An 18,538-nucleotide genomic window follows, 5' to 3' on the forward strand; every position below is an offset into this window, starting at 1 on the left:
CAGCTCTACCAACTGCGCCACTGTGCAGCCCCTGTGTTTGCTGTATTCACATTAATAATGTTGCAGCAGCCTGTTTTATACAGGTTTTGTAGTTCCTTGAGTTGGACAACAAGAATTTATCTTGTTTTACATTTTATTGATGTAAAGAAAATAATTTGAGATCTGGAAGTCTCAACCAAAGCTTTTAAACAAAAAGCTTTTAAACAAAAACATGTTCACTTTGAAAAGTCTGTCCTGTTACAAACAGCCAGCTGGTGAGATTCATGAACTGGTGTGACATGATCCATTTTCCTGGTTCTGCTCAGGACTCTGCAGCTACATGGATGAGCAGAACCAATCCTATAAGACATATTTACAATATTCTGGCCTAATGAAAGGAAAAGCATGAGCCTCTTCACATGACACATGTGATGGGAGCGTAAATGGTGTAAACCAGGACAGGCTGCTTCCACTGAACGATGGTGGCTCAGGTTTATGGTATGTAATGGATGAATGAAGCAAACTAATAAAAAAAGGAAATCTCCATGAGACTTTTTTATTTTCTTGAGTTTACTCTTCATTCTTCGAAACTGCTCCAATGTTTTTTATCAATCGGGAAAAGGAACGAAAAATGAACTGTCCACTTTTTGTTCTCTCTTTATAAAACTGTAAAACCTTTTATTTGGTAAGTTTACAACAATGAGACGTTCTACACCTGATCATGATATCATGGTCAGAGGACAAAAAGTGGGCAAATATTTTTCTGTTTTTCAGTCTAGCATGGCTTCGACAGAAACACAGGGGACTGAGTGCAATGCTTGCATGCCGTCCCGCCTCAAGGTGAATTAAAATGTCAAGTTAACCTAATACACACTTTATTGGACAGCGGCAAGAAAGATTACTCAAATAAAACCTGGATAAAGTACATAAAAACCCCATGGTGAAGTAATACTTCTGGTATTTGGTGCACAAACCTGTTGTGAATTAACCTCAGCCAGCCCACGCACAGTAAACAGCAAAACGTTTTATGATTTCTACTGGAAGATTATCCAATAAAAACAGAAACGGGAGAAATCCAGGCATGTGGCCATTATTTTTTTTATGTGGTAGAAAACAGAAACCATTCATGTTTTTGTCATTTCTAAAAGAAATTTGATTTTAGATCAAAATCTTCAAGTCAAATTGGATCCAACGATGAACATTCAGGCTTCAATTCATGCTAAGGTGTTACTAGACCAAAATGTAGAAGTTTGGTGGTGAGAAGTTTAAAGAACAAAACTGTTACAAAACTAAGAAGGAAAACAGGATAATAGTAATAATGAATAAAAAATATATACCAAAGAGAATGGAAGCAGAAGAGCTAATTACAGGTGAGTGGGTGCAGCTGGGGATGAATGAGGAAATGATGAACATCTGGAGAGGGAAGCACAATGAGAGTGTGAGGCGAAAAACAAACAAAGCACGAAGAATGAAACGGGAAAAGAAAACTGAGCCTAATAAAACAATTAACAGAACCCAGGAACATAAAACAGAAATAAAGAATAACTAGACATAAAATAAACTGACAGTGAAACACGACCAAAGGAATCACTGGATCCTGACAACAATTTATTTTTTATTTTTCAAAATGGATGCAATGAATGTCAAACTTTTAGCAAAAGACCCGTACAAAAACAAGTTCAACTGAAAATAAAATGAGTAAAAAATTTCCTGTCATTTCATTTTTGAAGCGTCATCATTTCCATGCAGCCGACATGTTGGCCTGTGAAACCTGATATGTGATGGGAGAGCTCAGTTTTAATCTCATGTTTCAGAGAGGCAGGGAGCCTGGAGATTAGCGCCTGTCATCTGACCACAATGCCGGCCAGGGGAAGGGATTAAACAGAAATAAATGCAGCACTTCTCTGTAAACAGCAGAATTACAGATAAGGTGGGCTGTTTCTCACCTAACTAATGCTCTGCACTATTTCCTTCAATGACAATTGTTCAGATTCTTTTATTTTAAAAAGTCAACAAACAAGTAAAAAAGACAAAATCTATTCTTAGTGTCTTACTGTTCATTTAAAGGCTCAAAGTCCCAAGTATGTTTATAGGTTCTGAAATAACAGAAACAGGCTATAATTACACTTTAATTGAAACATAACTGTACTTGGTAATGCTCTTTGACATTTTTTGAAGATTACAGCTTTTATCTGTTGTGCAGCTGAAGCTGATCTTTACTGACCGTTCCTCCATTTCTCCTCTTTGTCCTTTGGAGAATCAGACAGGTGCCTCTGGTCATGCCATCAGGATTATTTAAAGAACAACAACCAGGTATTACATTGTCTTTACACTAGTCTGTCCCTCCATCCATTGTCTATACCCACTGACCGCTGGCCATCTCCAGCGGTCAGTGGGTGTAAGGCAGGGTACACTCTGGACGGGTCACCAGTACATCACAGCTCTTTGCACGTTTTCTTAACCAGTACAGTGTCAATGTGTGAAAGGTTCCAGAAACTCTGTACTTGACCTTGTAAAATATAAGAAAAGAGAGATCTGCCATTTTCCCAGTTTAGATAAAGTATCGCTCAGGGACAAGGATACAAAAAACCGCCTTGATATTCTGCTCCTAAATATCATTTATTCTGTTTTTTCCTTTTCTAAGGGACAGCACATAAATAGATAAGGAGCATTATTACCCCTATGAGGCTTTAGCAGCTGTGTTTCCATGATTAATGCACACAAATCTTTGTCTATATTCTGCTTAAATACACAAATTCATAACTGTGGTGTTAAGAAATGAAATGAAAATCACACGAGTAAATTTATTTATGCAATAAGTCATTAAAAACCCTGGCAACGACCGATGTTAACAGTTACATGATATATAGTTCGGCTGTGAAGCTAACGGTCATTTTCCACCTGCCGATTTCACTGTCTGAAAAAAAACAAAACTTCATCCTCCTTCTACTTCCTGTCGTCTTCTTCATGGTTTTAGCCAGTAGTAACATCACAACGTTGGTCATGTGATTCATGTGATGCAAAAAAGTTTTTCCATTTCAGTTTTCAAAAATAAATCTATTTCAATAAGACTGAAAAACCACCTCATCCTATCAAAAGTATTTAATATTTAATCAAAAAATACATTGTTTTTTTTTTTTTGTTTTTTCTTTTTCTTGGTGTGTTTCCATTGAGCAACTTTATTTTCAAAATTTCTATTTCCAGAATTTTATGGTGAATCTAAACACAGCTAGTAAAACCTATTTATATCTGGACAGCAGGTGTAGCTGGTTGTCTGTCAGGTCAAAGAGTGCTACATGCATGGACATGGGAAGTCATGACATGTAAATACTTTTAGAAGAAGCTGAAGAGAAGAAAAAAATATTCTTAACAAAAACAGAAATCAGTCCCTGACTGTGTGCAGCTGAAATACATCTTGTTTAACAATCAGCCAGTTGGCTGAAGGATTCAGAATATTGCTCATGAATTTCTGTTACACTCTCAGAAAGGGCTCAGAAAACCTTTTATACTTTTTTCCTCTCATTAAACCACATGTATTACATAAAGCAAATCTATATCATGTGACAAATTAAAGCAACAGCTAAACTTGTCCATACTAAGATGTGACATAAAACCGAATCACGAGGAAACGTTAAAATCTTACTTTTGAATTAGCTGTACTGGCACAAAAATCTGCTGCAGTAGTGGTTTCCAGCAAAACAGGTTATTATTGGTCTTCAATAAAACTCTTTAAATGCCATTTTATAATGAATAATTAAAATCAGAAGGAAGGAAAGAACACAACCTGTGAGGGCAAATGCTCTGCTTGGAAACTTTGGGTTCTGCCATCCATGAGGACGATACTTTGACATGTTTCCTCCTAACTCAACATTTCTAACTTAGCATGTATTCTATTTCATAAAAACCATATTCCCTGATGACTCTGGCCTCTTTAAAAAAGACAAAATAAAAATAGTTCATGAAATGTTTGAGGAGCACAACATCAAGTCTAAGGTGGTTACTTGGCCAAATCTTAGTCCAGTGTGGTATATGTGGGGTTCTGGAGACTAAGGGCTCAGCTTGTAGCTCCGAAGCCCTGAAAGGATTTACTGCCAGCATGATGGTGCCAGATACCACAGCACTCCTTCAGAGGTTTGCTGGAGTCTACGTCTTGGCAGGTCTGGCTGCTCTGACATTGAGGGGGAGTCAGCAAACTGTTCAGAAGGTTGTTATGAAGTAACGTCCTTTTGGTGTATTCTACTAAAAACACAATACTTCCTAAAGATATTTAAAATAAAACCAGACTAAAACTTTACCTCTGTTCCAGCACAACATGATGACCATCTACACTGGGATGTTTGTGATTGTTGCCATGCAACTTCTGACAATGCTACCATGGCAACTTCCATTGCAGAAAGTTGGTCTGTATGTCAACATAAAATTTGTTTTGGGGGAAAAATGAAATGTTTTTCCCTTTTTCCATGTGAAAATACATCATCACTCCCAGCAAGGTGTTTGTGTTTCCTCATCCTTCTGCCATGGAGGAACTCCAGTCTGCTGTGCACAACTTGAAGGAGTATTGAGAGAAGAAATCTAATATTCCCAATTCTGTTATGGAGCAGACGTTTATTCTGGGGTTTTGTGCTGATAATTACCAGTCATTACTAAACAAAAGTCTTTATTGTTATTGTGTGGCTGGTGGAGGATTTAATGGCAGGCCAATCGGCGTCTCCTTAACCGAGCATTATCCAGATGGCTGAGCTCCTACTCTGCTATTCACTCATTAAATGTTTTAAATCACTTATTTTTTTCTCCTTAAGAACAGCCATTAAGTTTCTCCTTTTCCAGGTTTAAGGGATAAACACATTCTCCTTCCCTGAGCCAAACAGAAGAAATCCTGTCATTCTCTCACTTGTTCAAAGCTTTAAATCTTAGTTTCTCATTGTTTTTATCATTGACTTTTTGTTGTCTCAGCATTTTAATGTTTTGTTCTTTTTTAATTTTGTCCTTTATTTAACAGAAAATAAAAAATCATTATGCAGAACAAAGTACACACATCCATTCATTCATCTATTTTCTGCATATCCTTGTCCCTAGTGGGTTGGGGGGAGGTGGGGGGGGGGGGGGGAGGGGGGGCTGGTTTCTGTCCAGGTAATGTTCCAGGTGAGACACGGGGTCACCCTGGACAGGTCACCTGTCTGTCGCAGGGCAACACAGAGACATACAGGACACACAACCATTCACACACACACTCACACCTAGGGAGAATTTAGAGAGACCAGTTCACCTGACAGTCATGTTTTTGGACTGTGGGAGGAAGCCGGAGAACCCGGAGAGAACCCACCATGCACAGGGAGAACATGCAAACTCCATGCAGAAAGACCCCGGGCCGGGAATCGATCCCAGGACCTTCTTGCTGCAAGGCAACAGCTCTACCAACTGCGCCACTGTGCAGTCCACTACTAGCACCAAGTGATACAAACCATAAAAAATGCAAATCAAATTTTAACACTGTGTAAAAGCCAGTGTAAAAGCTTTACTGACTCGTTTTCTTCTTTGTTTGAAATGCATGAACTGCATAAAAAGCTGCATCACTAAGTGGCGTAGCGCTTTATCTTCTGACTTGATCTGAAGTGATCTTATCTGAGGCTGTTTGTTCAATCTTATTGTGGTATATCTATAACTATGTACTTTTGCAGTTTTCAGTGTAGGAAGTAGACTGTGGTCAAAATGTGAAAGACAACAATAAAAATTTGAGGGTTTTATTGGAGCTGTATTATTTTCTCCTGTTTAGTGACCAGGGAGCTGAGTTGTTGTGCTTTTATTTCTTTCAGGAGAGCTTTGATTTTCTGTTTTCCTGAAAGTTGCCGGTTGCTGTAAATGTTTTTTCCCAGAGCTCCTGGTTATTTTTCTCTGTTAGTTGAAAATGAATTATTTTTTGACAGCAGTAAACTGTTTTACAGTTTTAAGTTGGGTTGTTTTTGTACATTATGTGAATCACCCTCACTAGACTGACTTTAGGTCTGTAGCAACATGCAGCTTTCACTATGTTTCATATGTGCTGCAGATATACTGAAGATGAAACCTGAGTTTAATTAATGGCCTCCAATTTTCCCTATTCAGTTTTCAACTTGACTTTCTAGTACAAATGATAAGCATAAAATTGTAGCTCTGGATATTTACCTCCAGTTGCATCTGTAGAGGTTTCCCAGATGATTCTATAAGAACTTCAGTTTAGGAAAATGGCTTTGTCTTGGTAGGATTTGGGTTTTGGTTTTCAATGATGGATGAACAAATCACCATGCAATATTTGGACCATTAAATATTCATATCTTATTTTTGGAACCTTGTCATGCTTTAAACTTCTCCATAACATTATCACTGACCTGCTTCCTGTTGTTGCTCTTCATAATGCTGTTTGTTCTCTAATAAAACATCAGATTTCTGTGGAAATGAGTTCAGACTGAATTGCCCTCTGGAGGTTTCTGTGTGCTAATGAACCGACTTCTGAAGGCAAAGAGAGAGATTGGTTTTAATTTGGCATATCAGAGTAAAGAAGACAAAATGCAAATGCATTCAACAATTTATATGAATAAAAAACTGTAAAAACCATGTACTCTTTGTCAACTGTATGCATGTTAAATTTACTGACAGTGTTGGTCGAATTGACTGCGTGCTTTAATGTGCCAATAAATAATGATTTATACATTATTCAATAATAATCAAAAGCATCAATTTAAAGGTAAATAAAACATTCTATATTTTTTTAATTCTTCTGCAGTTTCTTCACTCAGCAAAATACTAGAAGGAAAAGAAAACCGTGGACAGGTTTTTATTTTGTCTGTTTTGATCATGTGAAACAGAACCAAAGTGAAATAAGTTCAACAGGAATCCCCTCTACATGTGAATAGAGGTCAGCAGCACATGGGCGGACTGACCTCTCCTGGGCGACCTTTCATTTCTGTTGTCTCTACAACATCACAAGTTAATTCAGCAAGCAGTCGAGGGATACAAAGACAGACGTGAACATAACATGATCCAAAAACACAGAGTGCACAATGCTGACAGAGGAAAGAAAAACAGAGTGAGGGATAAACACAAATGGAGGACAGTGTGTGCAGCGGCAGATAAACAGGAAAAGTGGAGCACTCTTCTTCTTGTTGCAGTATTGAACTCAAGTCTGGTTCCGATGGGTATCGATGGACAGAACACTGGTAATGTTGTCCAGTGTTTTACACAGCATTAGTACAACTGAAGGCTTTTAAACAGAGTGCACTCCATAGGTGAACAAAAGGAGGCTGATGCTGCACTGAAGTAAACAAAAGTACAGCAGCTTGAATTGTTGTTGTTGTTTAAGGTGGTTTCTGTACAAAATGTACTAAAATACAAGATTCTTGTTGTCATTTTGTTACATCCATGTATGTTTAATGAAACTCTAGGATTGGCCACACAGAACTGCAGTCGTCACTGTAACCTCACAGTGAGAAAACCTCACAGTGAGAAAACCTCACAGGTTCAAGTCTCAGGTCTTACTGCAGGGAATTTGTGTGAGTGGATTCTGAGTTTTCATGACGAGTAGACGTAAACTTCTGACCATATTGTACTTTGTTTGACCAAATTTATGTGACACCCTTAGAGTGAGAATGGGTTGGATTTACATTTATTCACAAAACATTCAGTGAAAGTATTTAAAACTATATTTACAGACCATGTTTGGGTCAATATGGTCAGAAGTTTACGCCTACTCATCATGAGATGGATTATATTAATTTTGAGCTTTTAATTATTTATTTACACTTTGACCAGCATGGAAATGCAGTTATTATGATGGATTTTCTCTAATCCATACAGGATTATTGAAGGATAAAATATGTGCATTTAGTTGCAGTAATCTTTGGTTAAAAAGTCTCTTCAAGATGCACCTTGACCATAAAATGTTTGCCAACATCAGCCAACCTGTGGCAACTCAGGTTGAATGTTTAACCACTATCCTGAGAAAATCTGTTTGAGTTCATTTGAATGGAGAGATTTCCTGGCCTGTTCCAGGTGTTAGGCATGTACCACAGATATTTAACATTTCAGGGTTTGGTGGAATTTATGTCAGAATCAAATTCTAGCCTGTTTATCCAGTCCAGAACCAGTTTTTTGACACTTGTTCTGCTTTAACACCCAGTTATGATGAGCTGTGACTTGTCTCGCTGACGTGAGGAGAAGTCAGGTTTCCTCTCATTATTATTCCATTGATTTGTGCAGCATACAGACAAACAGCCTCACAGCATGACACCTTCACCGCCATGCTTAACCGCTGAGTGTTCTAACCGTCCTGTTGTCCTCGGGTCAAAATGACCCCCCACTGTGTTAAAACGCCCCAAAGATCCACTAAATGTTATTTTAGGACAACAGGAGGGTTAAGTTCAAAAGCTTCAAATCACCAAACAGCTCTGTCTTTATTTTATCTGACCAAACCGTTTTCCTCAGAACATATTCAGTTTGTTCTTGTGAGCAGCTGGACGTTTCAGGTGATGCTTTAGGAGCAGGAGATTCCTGTTCCTGAAACAAAAGATTATAATTCTCTCAGATATCTCATGGTAAATCAACACATTTTAACTCATATTAACAAATCAAAGTGTTTTTTAAACTACAAGTCACATTTACGCCTAAACCAAGATCGGTAAGTAACTTAGATTTCAGTATTTTTCCAAATACACTTTGACAAGCGTCAGGGCAACAGAGGGATCAAACCTGCAACCTTCCACTACGCTTCCTGCTGCCCTGCTGGATCAGCCCAAAAGTATCACTGTGTAACTTTTTGTCTAAATAAGTGGAACGCTACCAAAGCAGGAGTTGCAGTTCTTTACATGACCAGCAGGCTGCCAACGTTTGTTTGGATTCCAGGGATGGAAACACACAGGTTCACTGTGGAGGGAGGAAAATTCAAATGTAACTTTTCAACAAAAAGGCGAGGAGGAGGATCTGGTGGGAGGCTTTCTCGACTCGGTGAAGATAAGAAAGACTCACTGAGAATCACAAAGTGACTGCACAGGCATAAAGCATGTAATGGATATCTGCAACATTAAACTAAAATGTGTCATGCTGCATGACACAAAGGAGAAATACAAACCATTTTCTAGATTTATTTGTCGACTAAACATTTTATTTACTTTGCTCTTTGTGATTCAAAGTGAAAATAAGGTGCTGATGAGTGAGACGCAACACCTGCATACACAACACAGTGTGTCTGGAACAGAAGAGCTTGTCAGTGAAGGTAGTATCTACTTAAAAAGAATTAAATAAAGCAGCAAGAAAAGCTGGGTCTGTTTATCTGAACAACACAAACCCTTCTGTTCATTCATGAAGAAAAATGTGTGAACTTTCCGATGGTTTCTGTCTAAAACATTTCAAATACACACTAAGTTTCATCAGCTGAGAGGATCTTTGGTGATCCATGAAGTAAGCAGATCACCTGATCACAGCTGCTACAACCTGGAAACAAAAGTTTCTACTGTAACTACGGTTCTATGGATCCCGGATGACCACCAGAGGAGGTGCTTCAATCACTGAATGATCATTCTTGCGCATGCGCAGGTCGAGTACTAATGACAACAAGGTCACCTGTGACCTGCTGGGGACCCACCTGACTCTATATAGTCACATGGCGCCCAGGGTTCAATTCCTCAATCTTCTCGCGAGAAGCAAGGATTCCAAGGGACCAAGCACGTTGGCGGTGAACCGGGATTCATAGAACCGTAGTTACTTTCATTCTATTTCATCCCTACTGACTGCCAGAGGCGCTGCTTCAAGCACTGGCTGACTTATGTCAACAAGGTCACGAGGAATCAGCAACATTCAAGGGACAACCACTACACCACCCAGCCTCATGTGATGTAGAGGTATGCTGCTCCAGGATTCCTTGAAGAGGATGGGGCGCAGCCACATTTACCCTGTAAAACCGAGTAAAGGTGCTGGGTGATTTCCTGCCTGCAATTCCCCCACACACTTTGCTGAAAGCGTCGCCAAAAGGAACGCTGTCTTCAAGTAGAGCCATTTGAGGTCCGCCGATGCCAGGGGCTCAAATGGGAGGGACTGCAGAGCCTCAAGCACCAGAGAAAGGTCCCACACCGGTGCCACAGGTGGTCTGCAGGTGGTCTGCATGTAGTCTGCAGGTGGTCTGCAGGTGGTCTGCATAAAGTCTGCAGGTGGTCTGCAGGAGGGTTGCATGTAGTCTGCAGGTGGTCTGCAGGTGGTCTGCATAAAGTCTGCAGGTGGTCTGCAGGTGGTCTGCATGTAGTTTGCATGTAGTCTGCAGGTGGTCTTGATTGTTCAGACTTTCAGCTCCGCCTGAAAATTTTCCACATGACTGAGATCAGGGCTTCAGGGCGGCTTTCTATCCTTAAGTTAGCTGGTAACTGATGTGACTGTGTGATTAGAGTTATAGTCCATTTGGTTTTCACTAAATGTATTTTTTGTTTGAGTTTGACCTAAATGAATAACAGATATTTGGAAGATAGTTATCTTATATTCTCAAATCCAAGAGAGTTGATTCTTTTAATAAACTCTTAATCAGTGATGAAAAGTGCAGATTAATATCCAGGCTGTCTGAGGATAAGAACAGCTGAAACCAAAGCCACTGATATGAAGTAATGCTCTGTGCATGTGACCACCAGCATGTCTGTCTACAGCAGCTGCTGCAGCAGTTCACATATGGCTCGCTGGAATGTGTGAATGGAAAGTAAAGGAGCTGCACCAAAGACACAATGGCATTCTCAGCCTGATTTGTCTCCAGGATGATGCAGGAAACGCGTAGAGCAAATGGAACATTGTGACACACGGGGAGCAGAAACATAATCAGAGCCCAACATTTGCCCTTGGTTCTCCTCTACTCGGCTCGTCTTAACGCCTCCCAAGAGCAGAGATCTCAGGCATACCTCCGATTGTACTCTGATGGTCATAACAGTTATATCCAAAAATAGCAGCACAGAGTGCAATAACAATGGTTTGCATATCACTGCCAATCTTTTTTGATGTCCTAAAAGCCGACCAATCCGCTGTCTTTGACTTGACCAAGGTCAGGTTGTGGTGTAAACACGTCGGCTGGGGAACCTGGGTGTCTCTTTCCCCAGAGGACCGGCCAGCCTGATGTCTGAGGTCCCAGAGCATCCCCATCCTGAAGGAGCACAACCTGTTTAACTCACTGACTAAAAATAAAATTATCCTGCTCTACATTCATTTCTATTGGCTAAATTTTACATTTCTGCCATTTTTTTATGTTTGTTATACCTTTCAGCAATTTCAAGTTCATTCAAATTCAAGTTCAAGTTTACTAAGAAAGCCAAAATGATGATGTTACTCTGTAAATTGAAACAAATGCCCAAACAAAACCTACATATTTGTTTCCATGGATGTGAAAAGTAAGAAAACTCAATGGGTAAAGTGTTGTGCATGGGTTTACAGATCACAGCAGCTTCAGTCTGCGGTCTGTTGTCATAACAACCCTCACACTGACAGAAGGATTCTGTTCAAATAAACGTAATTCAAATTGTTGAGTCCTGGATTATTCCAAACGTTACGTCAGCGCAATCAGAAGATGACGTGTATCTGTAAACCTTGACCGCTCTTTAAGCCACTGAATCGGTTTTACAGCTGCTGTAATGTGACTCCTCACACTCAAATTGTCCTCGAAGAAGAAAACGTTAACTTCCCGGCTAAAATACGCCATCCTGCTGTCAGAAAGCAAGGTGAAATAAAAGAAGCTTTATAGCTTTACAAGAGGTGCTATATTGTGTTATCAGCCTGATTATAAGCTTTATTGCATCAAATCCACATCAGACATTTGTATGAGTCGGTTTGTGCTGGTTTGTTTTACAATCTCATATTGCACACCCTGTGTTGCAAGCAGGACTTTTCAGGAAATTACCATCTGTTGCAAAATCAATGTTGTATAAAAACAACAATCAAAGTGACGAAAAACTCATTTAAAATGTGTTAATATTTAAGATTTTACCAGATTTAGAGTAAAAAGCTGCAACAGTTTTATGTGTCAAAGACTGATGAACGACTTTTCTGTGTTGGCAGTAAAAATATGGTCATTATTTAACTTCTTGCTAGTTTATCTACTCTAAATATGCTTAATAATTAGAATTTAATGTATACAAACTATTCACACCCCTGACAGATTTAGATTTGAAATTATTTTCTTTCCACCACAAAATTTATACTTGGTAGAAACAAGCAGGTCTTAGATTATTGGGGGGGAAAATTCATCTTATTGTGAGGTTTAAAAGTCGACTCAAAATCAGAAGCTGATGGTGGTGCAGATGAGCAGAACCTTTTATAACCAGAAACAAGGAGAACTTGTGGCGTTAAAGGATTTTATTTGACAGTAGAAGTCAGGATGAAGGACACAGAGAGAAAAGGAAACCTCCAGTAAATGCCCTGCAGACAACGGAGTTAAGAACTGCAGCCTCCACGATGCGGCTGGTCGACCACTGAGACTTTAACACGAGGAGAGGCGGACATCGATACCGGAGGAGCAGACCGGAAGAATCCAGAAAGGAAGACTAGGAGCTTAAATACTGAGGTGGAGAATGCCACTGAAAACAGGTGAACTAATCAGAGGGAATGCTGAACAGCTGTGGCAGCAGGGGGAATTCACTAAACATGAAAACACAAAGACAGCTGAGTTAACACTAAGATAAACCGAACAGGAAATGATTCAAGATGTTAACAGTGAACTAATAAGATCAAACCTCAATAAAGAACAAAGGAATAAAATGAATATGGAACGAACCAGGTTTGTAATCAGTTTTTATCTTACATTAAAATGCATATTTATGTGGATAATTACTGAACCTCACAATGACAGAGACGCAGTAGTTACTGTAAGTAACGAATGAATTTGGTGACTTTAATTTTCTCAAATGGTGTTTAGATACTTGCTTATAAACATGTTCAATCATTATTAATACAAATACTTGGACTCTTTGACATATCTGCTGCAACATAAAGAGAAAAGTCTTTGACAGAATTTTATCATTTTTCTCCTGACAACTTTTCTGTGGAACAAAATTTTTCAAGACTGCTCCCCTAAACAGGAGCAGCAGAACTACACTGTTACCTTGGACTTCATAAAAATGCCACATTATTTTCATTAAAATAAAGTTCATCCCTTTCTTTCATCAGTTTAATTCAGCCACACCTGACTGATCAGATAACATCCTGAAATATTTCTGTTTCTCTTTCTTCCTGTCTCCTCCATCCTGATCTCTTTTTTCTCTCACACTCAAACTGTGAGCAAATATTTCAGTAACTCCCTTTAATTTCCTCCCTATTTCACATTTTAATGTAGCAAAGCAAAAAGTTTTTTGTCTTTGACAGAGAAACGTCTCCTGTTAGAGTTAGTTAGGATGAAAAAAATATGTTGGTAACCCAAAATATTTCAGACGTGTCCGATATTTAACACACTGCCATTTTAATATTTCATGTTGTTAGTTTTTCCTATGAATTTATAGATAATTTATTGCAAACTCCAGGTTACTGTCATACGCCCACGTAAACAGAGACGGCCATTTTAAGGTTCTCCACTTGTAAGCAGCTGCTGTTCTGCGAGTTTCTTATCTCATTTGCAGCTTCAGGCTGTGACTAAGCTGCTATTAATGGGACACGGAGACACAGAGCAGAGCTGAGATTACTTACAGTTACAGTCAGAACTGACAGCCAGCCAGAGGACCTTCATCCCACACAGACTGGAAACCCAGACTGGAAACCCAGACTGGAAACCCAGACTTGGACTGCTCTCTCATCCAGTCTGATCCCACAACCAACAGCAGTTTAAACATTATTAGTGACTGGCTGCCGGGTTTCATTTTCACAAAACCGAAACTGAAATGTTGAGTCAAATAAAATAAACATTCAGGGTTTTAACACAGCATCCCAAAATGTATCCACCACCTTCTGTTACATTCAAAAACAGTTAGCTGATCTAAAAACCCATTTTAGGTTGAAGTTTAACGACAGACAGTGAAGGAAAATAATCTTTATATGCTTTTGATACACTGCCTAGAAAAAGTATTTACTGAATTTATTCCTTTCTTACAACCACAAACTTAAATGTATTTATTGTAATTTTATGTTACAAACCAAAACAAAATACATCAAATATTAGATGGAAGGAAAATGATGCCAAAAACATTTGTCAAGTTTTGCATGTCTGATTTTTGCTCTAGATAGAGACAGAACATAAACGTTCTAATCATGCTACAGACCATCAGATTTAGGACTTTGACTGGGCCATTTCAACACATTAATATGCTGTGAAACGGTCGGTTCCATTGCAGCGCTGGCTGAATATGAGGATGTGAATGTCTACAGTTCAATAAATCAGAATTTCACTGAAAACTTCCTTTATTTCATCAAATCACACATTGGAAAGATTAATTACACACAGACTGATGTTTAAAAGCATTTATTTCTGTTAATTATGATGACTTCCTGCTTACAGTCAGTAAAAATACAACATTAAAGCTTAGAATTTACATCAGACCAACAAAAATATAAAATATAGAAATATGACCTTACTGACAAATGTGTTTAGTACTTGCTCAAAAACTACTTTGAGTCTGATTAATAAACCTGATCAGGTAGTTTTTAATTTGAATTTTATTCCATATTTATCTCTGTCCGTCTCTCATGATCAGTTTCTCTGTCTCAGTTTTCCTCCTTTTCTTATTTTCAGTCAATGAGGTTTTTTTCCCATTGAGACTGGAGGAGCACAAAAGGCTCCTGGGTGGGTTTCCATGGCAACACATCACCAGGTGATCTCAAAACAAGATGTTAAAATTAATCAACAAATCAAAAGGTTTTAATTTCTTTGGCACAACTTAAAAGAAATAAATTCATAAATGAAATTAGCTTTGTGAAATGAACCACCTGTTAGTGAAACCCTCACTAATCTCCACAGCTTTACGTCTGGCTCAGTTTCTTGGTCTTTGCAATTTAGTTTTTTGACTGAACACAGTAAAACTCACGCAGAGCAACCAAATAAGATAAAATAAAAAATTGGACTGAGTTATCTTTCGAGACACCAGGATGTTCCCCGTATCGTAAATCTCACTCACTTCATGCCTGCGAAGGCAGGTGCAGCCATTAAAAGAACGAGGAGGTGAAAGTCAGAGTGTGAAGATTGCAGTAATTTAGCCAGCACCCTGTTGTATCGGCAAACACTTTCCACACAGCCACACACTAATCTGACACTCAGCGTAAGCCAGAAACATCAGGGTGACGTTGCAGAGTGACACATGCATTTCTGTCTGCAAGGAAAACACATTTAAATGACAGGAGAATAAACGGCATCGGTAGCATTTTGTCATGAATTATAATGGAAAGTAGGAACATTGAAATGTTTTATATCTCGATTGTTTTACCCACTGGGAAAAACCAAATTATGTAAGATATATACATATATGCCAAATTAAAATATACATATATATCTGGAGATTCAAATATGATGTTAATTTTACAATAGAAAATCTGAAAGAGTCTCTTATGTATGATGCACTTATTAGGTTCATAAAAGCAAGGTTTTTTGTATGTTTGCTTAAACAAATGACTTATTATTTGTTAAATATATATTTAAAATTTGTTCTAAAAACACATTTGAAAAGTAAACAATGAGTTCAAATGATGTTTATAGTTTTCTGGGCTAAACACATTAACAGTAATTTAATTTTTGAATACAAATGTGCATTTAAAGACATGTACTAGAGCGCTGTGGCATTTTCCTCAGATTAACTGGGATTATTAAGGTCAACTGCAGTTTATTGACAGGATTTTATGCCGGTACATCACAAAAAGTGTTTGCACACGAGACAACTCGGCATCACCGAACAGAATTAGAGAACAAAAACAAACAGCATGAGAAAAAAAAGCAGAAGTTAAAAACAGAAGTAAAGCGATCAGCTGATCAGAGGTGTGAACGAGTCGAGTCATGTGAGGAGCAGGAGACGGAGAAGCTGATTGTGTTTTGAGGATTTTGAGAGCAGGAGCAGCCAATCAGGCAGCGGGCCATGTAGCTGTGAATCATGGGATTTCCTCCTGTGCTGAGTGCAAAATGAGAGATAAGAACATATACAAGCAAAATAAAAATAAAACACAAGTGAGATAAGGTTTTTATTTTTTACCACAGCAGCAGTCACTCTTTATTTACCGTCAAAATGACAACAAGCTGACATTTAAAGGAACTCTGCTCATTTAACCTCAGACTTCATGAACAACAAACTTCAAATGTCTATTTTTATTTTCAGAGCTTCCAGCTATTATGCAGCATCACTACCTATCAGTGCAGCACTTCAACAGAGGGCAGATATATTTAGGAAACTAAGATGCTTCTTTTGTTGCAAACAGCAGCAAATGTTTGGAAACATTTTTGAAGCTCTCATCACATATTGTCCTGCCAAAAGTTGCTATACATCATCTGATGATCAGTTGTGTCAAAACATCAGGATATAAAGGAAAGTTCAAATTGGAAATCAAAAGTGCTTCTGCATAAATAAACTTCTGAATTTTGTCATAAAATGTAACTACGCGCTCTAAACACACAGATTCAAACAGTTTGTTTTCCTGAGGAATAGAAACTTAAATCCCCATCATGTGGAAGAAGGAGCTGCAGATGCATCTGTTCATATTTAATAAATCAGAATATGCTTCCCATTGTTAGATTAGAATCAAACCTTAAACACACTTTTCATTAAGCCTCTATTTCTTCTATTAAAAACAGTTTTTTATTCGTCTGATGTATAACGTGCGTCACTCAGTGATAATGTTCCTGAAATAAATGAGATTTTCAACGATATTATCATTTTTACTGATAAGACTAAAATGATTTTAGACTATTAATTAAATTTGGGCAGATCTTTGGAAAGACTGAGTCTTCTTTCCTCCCACTGTCAAGATAGAATTGTATTCCCCTGTCTAACCTGAAATATAAAATAAATACACACCCACACACACACACACACACACACACACACACACACACACACTCTGAGGGTAACTCCCAATATATAATTAAGCATCAAACTGCAGCAAAGATAAAACTGCTTAGTCTTCCTGAACACAAGTTCATACTAACTGTGAGTCGGTTTATCTATTTATAACAAAGAGAAGAAAGTATGCAGATGCATTAATGCCTCTGACTGTTGACCTTGCAGCTGCTGTGCTGTTTAGTTCAGCTCACCAAACAGAACTGAGTGTCTGCAGACACACCTCCCTTATCACTGGAGCACTAACTTTCAGTCTGGCTCTGACTGTGTTTAGTAAAAACACAAATTAGAAGGAATTAAAGGAGTTATCAGGCGTATTAAAGGGCTCAGATATAATGAATTGGACACATTCACCCTGAAAAAGAATCCCTTTCTGCTCCGTTTGACAGCTCAGACACAGCAACCAACATCTGCACAATGAAATATCTTTTAATCAAACATCTTCAGGTTTTGTTTTTGTCTTTTTAAATAAAAACAAAACATAATTTGTCTGTGCAGTCGGCTGCACAGACAAGGATTTAAACCAAACTTATTTATCACAAACCTTTTAATGAGGATAGAAAATGACGATGTTGGTAGACGTCAAATATTGCATTATTGAGAAGGAACATGTCTAGACCCTGGTAACCATGGAGATAATGCATCAGCATCACCATCATACATGTAAACTAGCATGTAAAAAAAATCCCAGTAAGCATCTTGACTTTTGTACACTTTTACATCTTCTCTGGTGTCAGGGAAAATATCGTTGATGGTGGAAATTCTGTGCCATGAATTCAGGCAAAGACGAGTTTTTGATCAAATTAAAAACACGTCAGGAGGGAGAAGGTAAGAGTCGGTTTATGAGTCTATCAGCCCCAACTGGGAGTTGGGGACAAATCAGCTCGACTTGAACAAGTAGAAGCCATGGCTATAATGGCAGAAGCAACTTAGGAAAACAATCACAGTCCCTCCATTCAATACTATTAATACATTCAATACTATTAATACATTCAGTACTATTAATACATTCAATACTATTAATACATTCAATACTATTAATACATTCAATACTATTAATACTGGTCAAGTGACAGAACTGCAAAGGGCCAATAGGGTAAGGATCTGCTTATGAAAGTAAATCTATTAGGCTTCTCATTGACATAGAAATCATGCTGGTTAAAAAAGAAATGAAATCTACAAGTTTTGAAATCATAGTCGTTTTTATCCATGGGACGGAGAAATCTAATGTCTGAACTCAACAAGTCATGTTTGTACGTCTCACTGAGCTTTACTGGAACAATGATTCTCCAACCACACATTCAAATGAGACAGAAAAAGGAATTTAAATCCACATGAGAGGAAAAAGCAGAGGACACTTTGGAGCATGAGTCGCTGTCACACGTTCCAGGAAGCTGCTGACGTCTTTGGGACTGGATGTGACTGATTGTATGTGTTTGTGCATTTAAGCTGTCATCGCTGTACGGCAACACATTCCTGTCATTGCTCCAACAGACTGCAGACCTCAATGACCTTGTAGGGTCCTGGACCTACTTACTAATCTA

Source organism: Gambusia affinis, linkage group LG07 (assembly GCF_019740435.1).
Source record: "Gambusia affinis linkage group LG07, SWU_Gaff_1.0, whole genome shotgun sequence".
NCBI lineage: Eukaryota > Metazoa > Chordata > Actinopteri > Cyprinodontiformes > Poeciliidae > Gambusia > Gambusia affinis.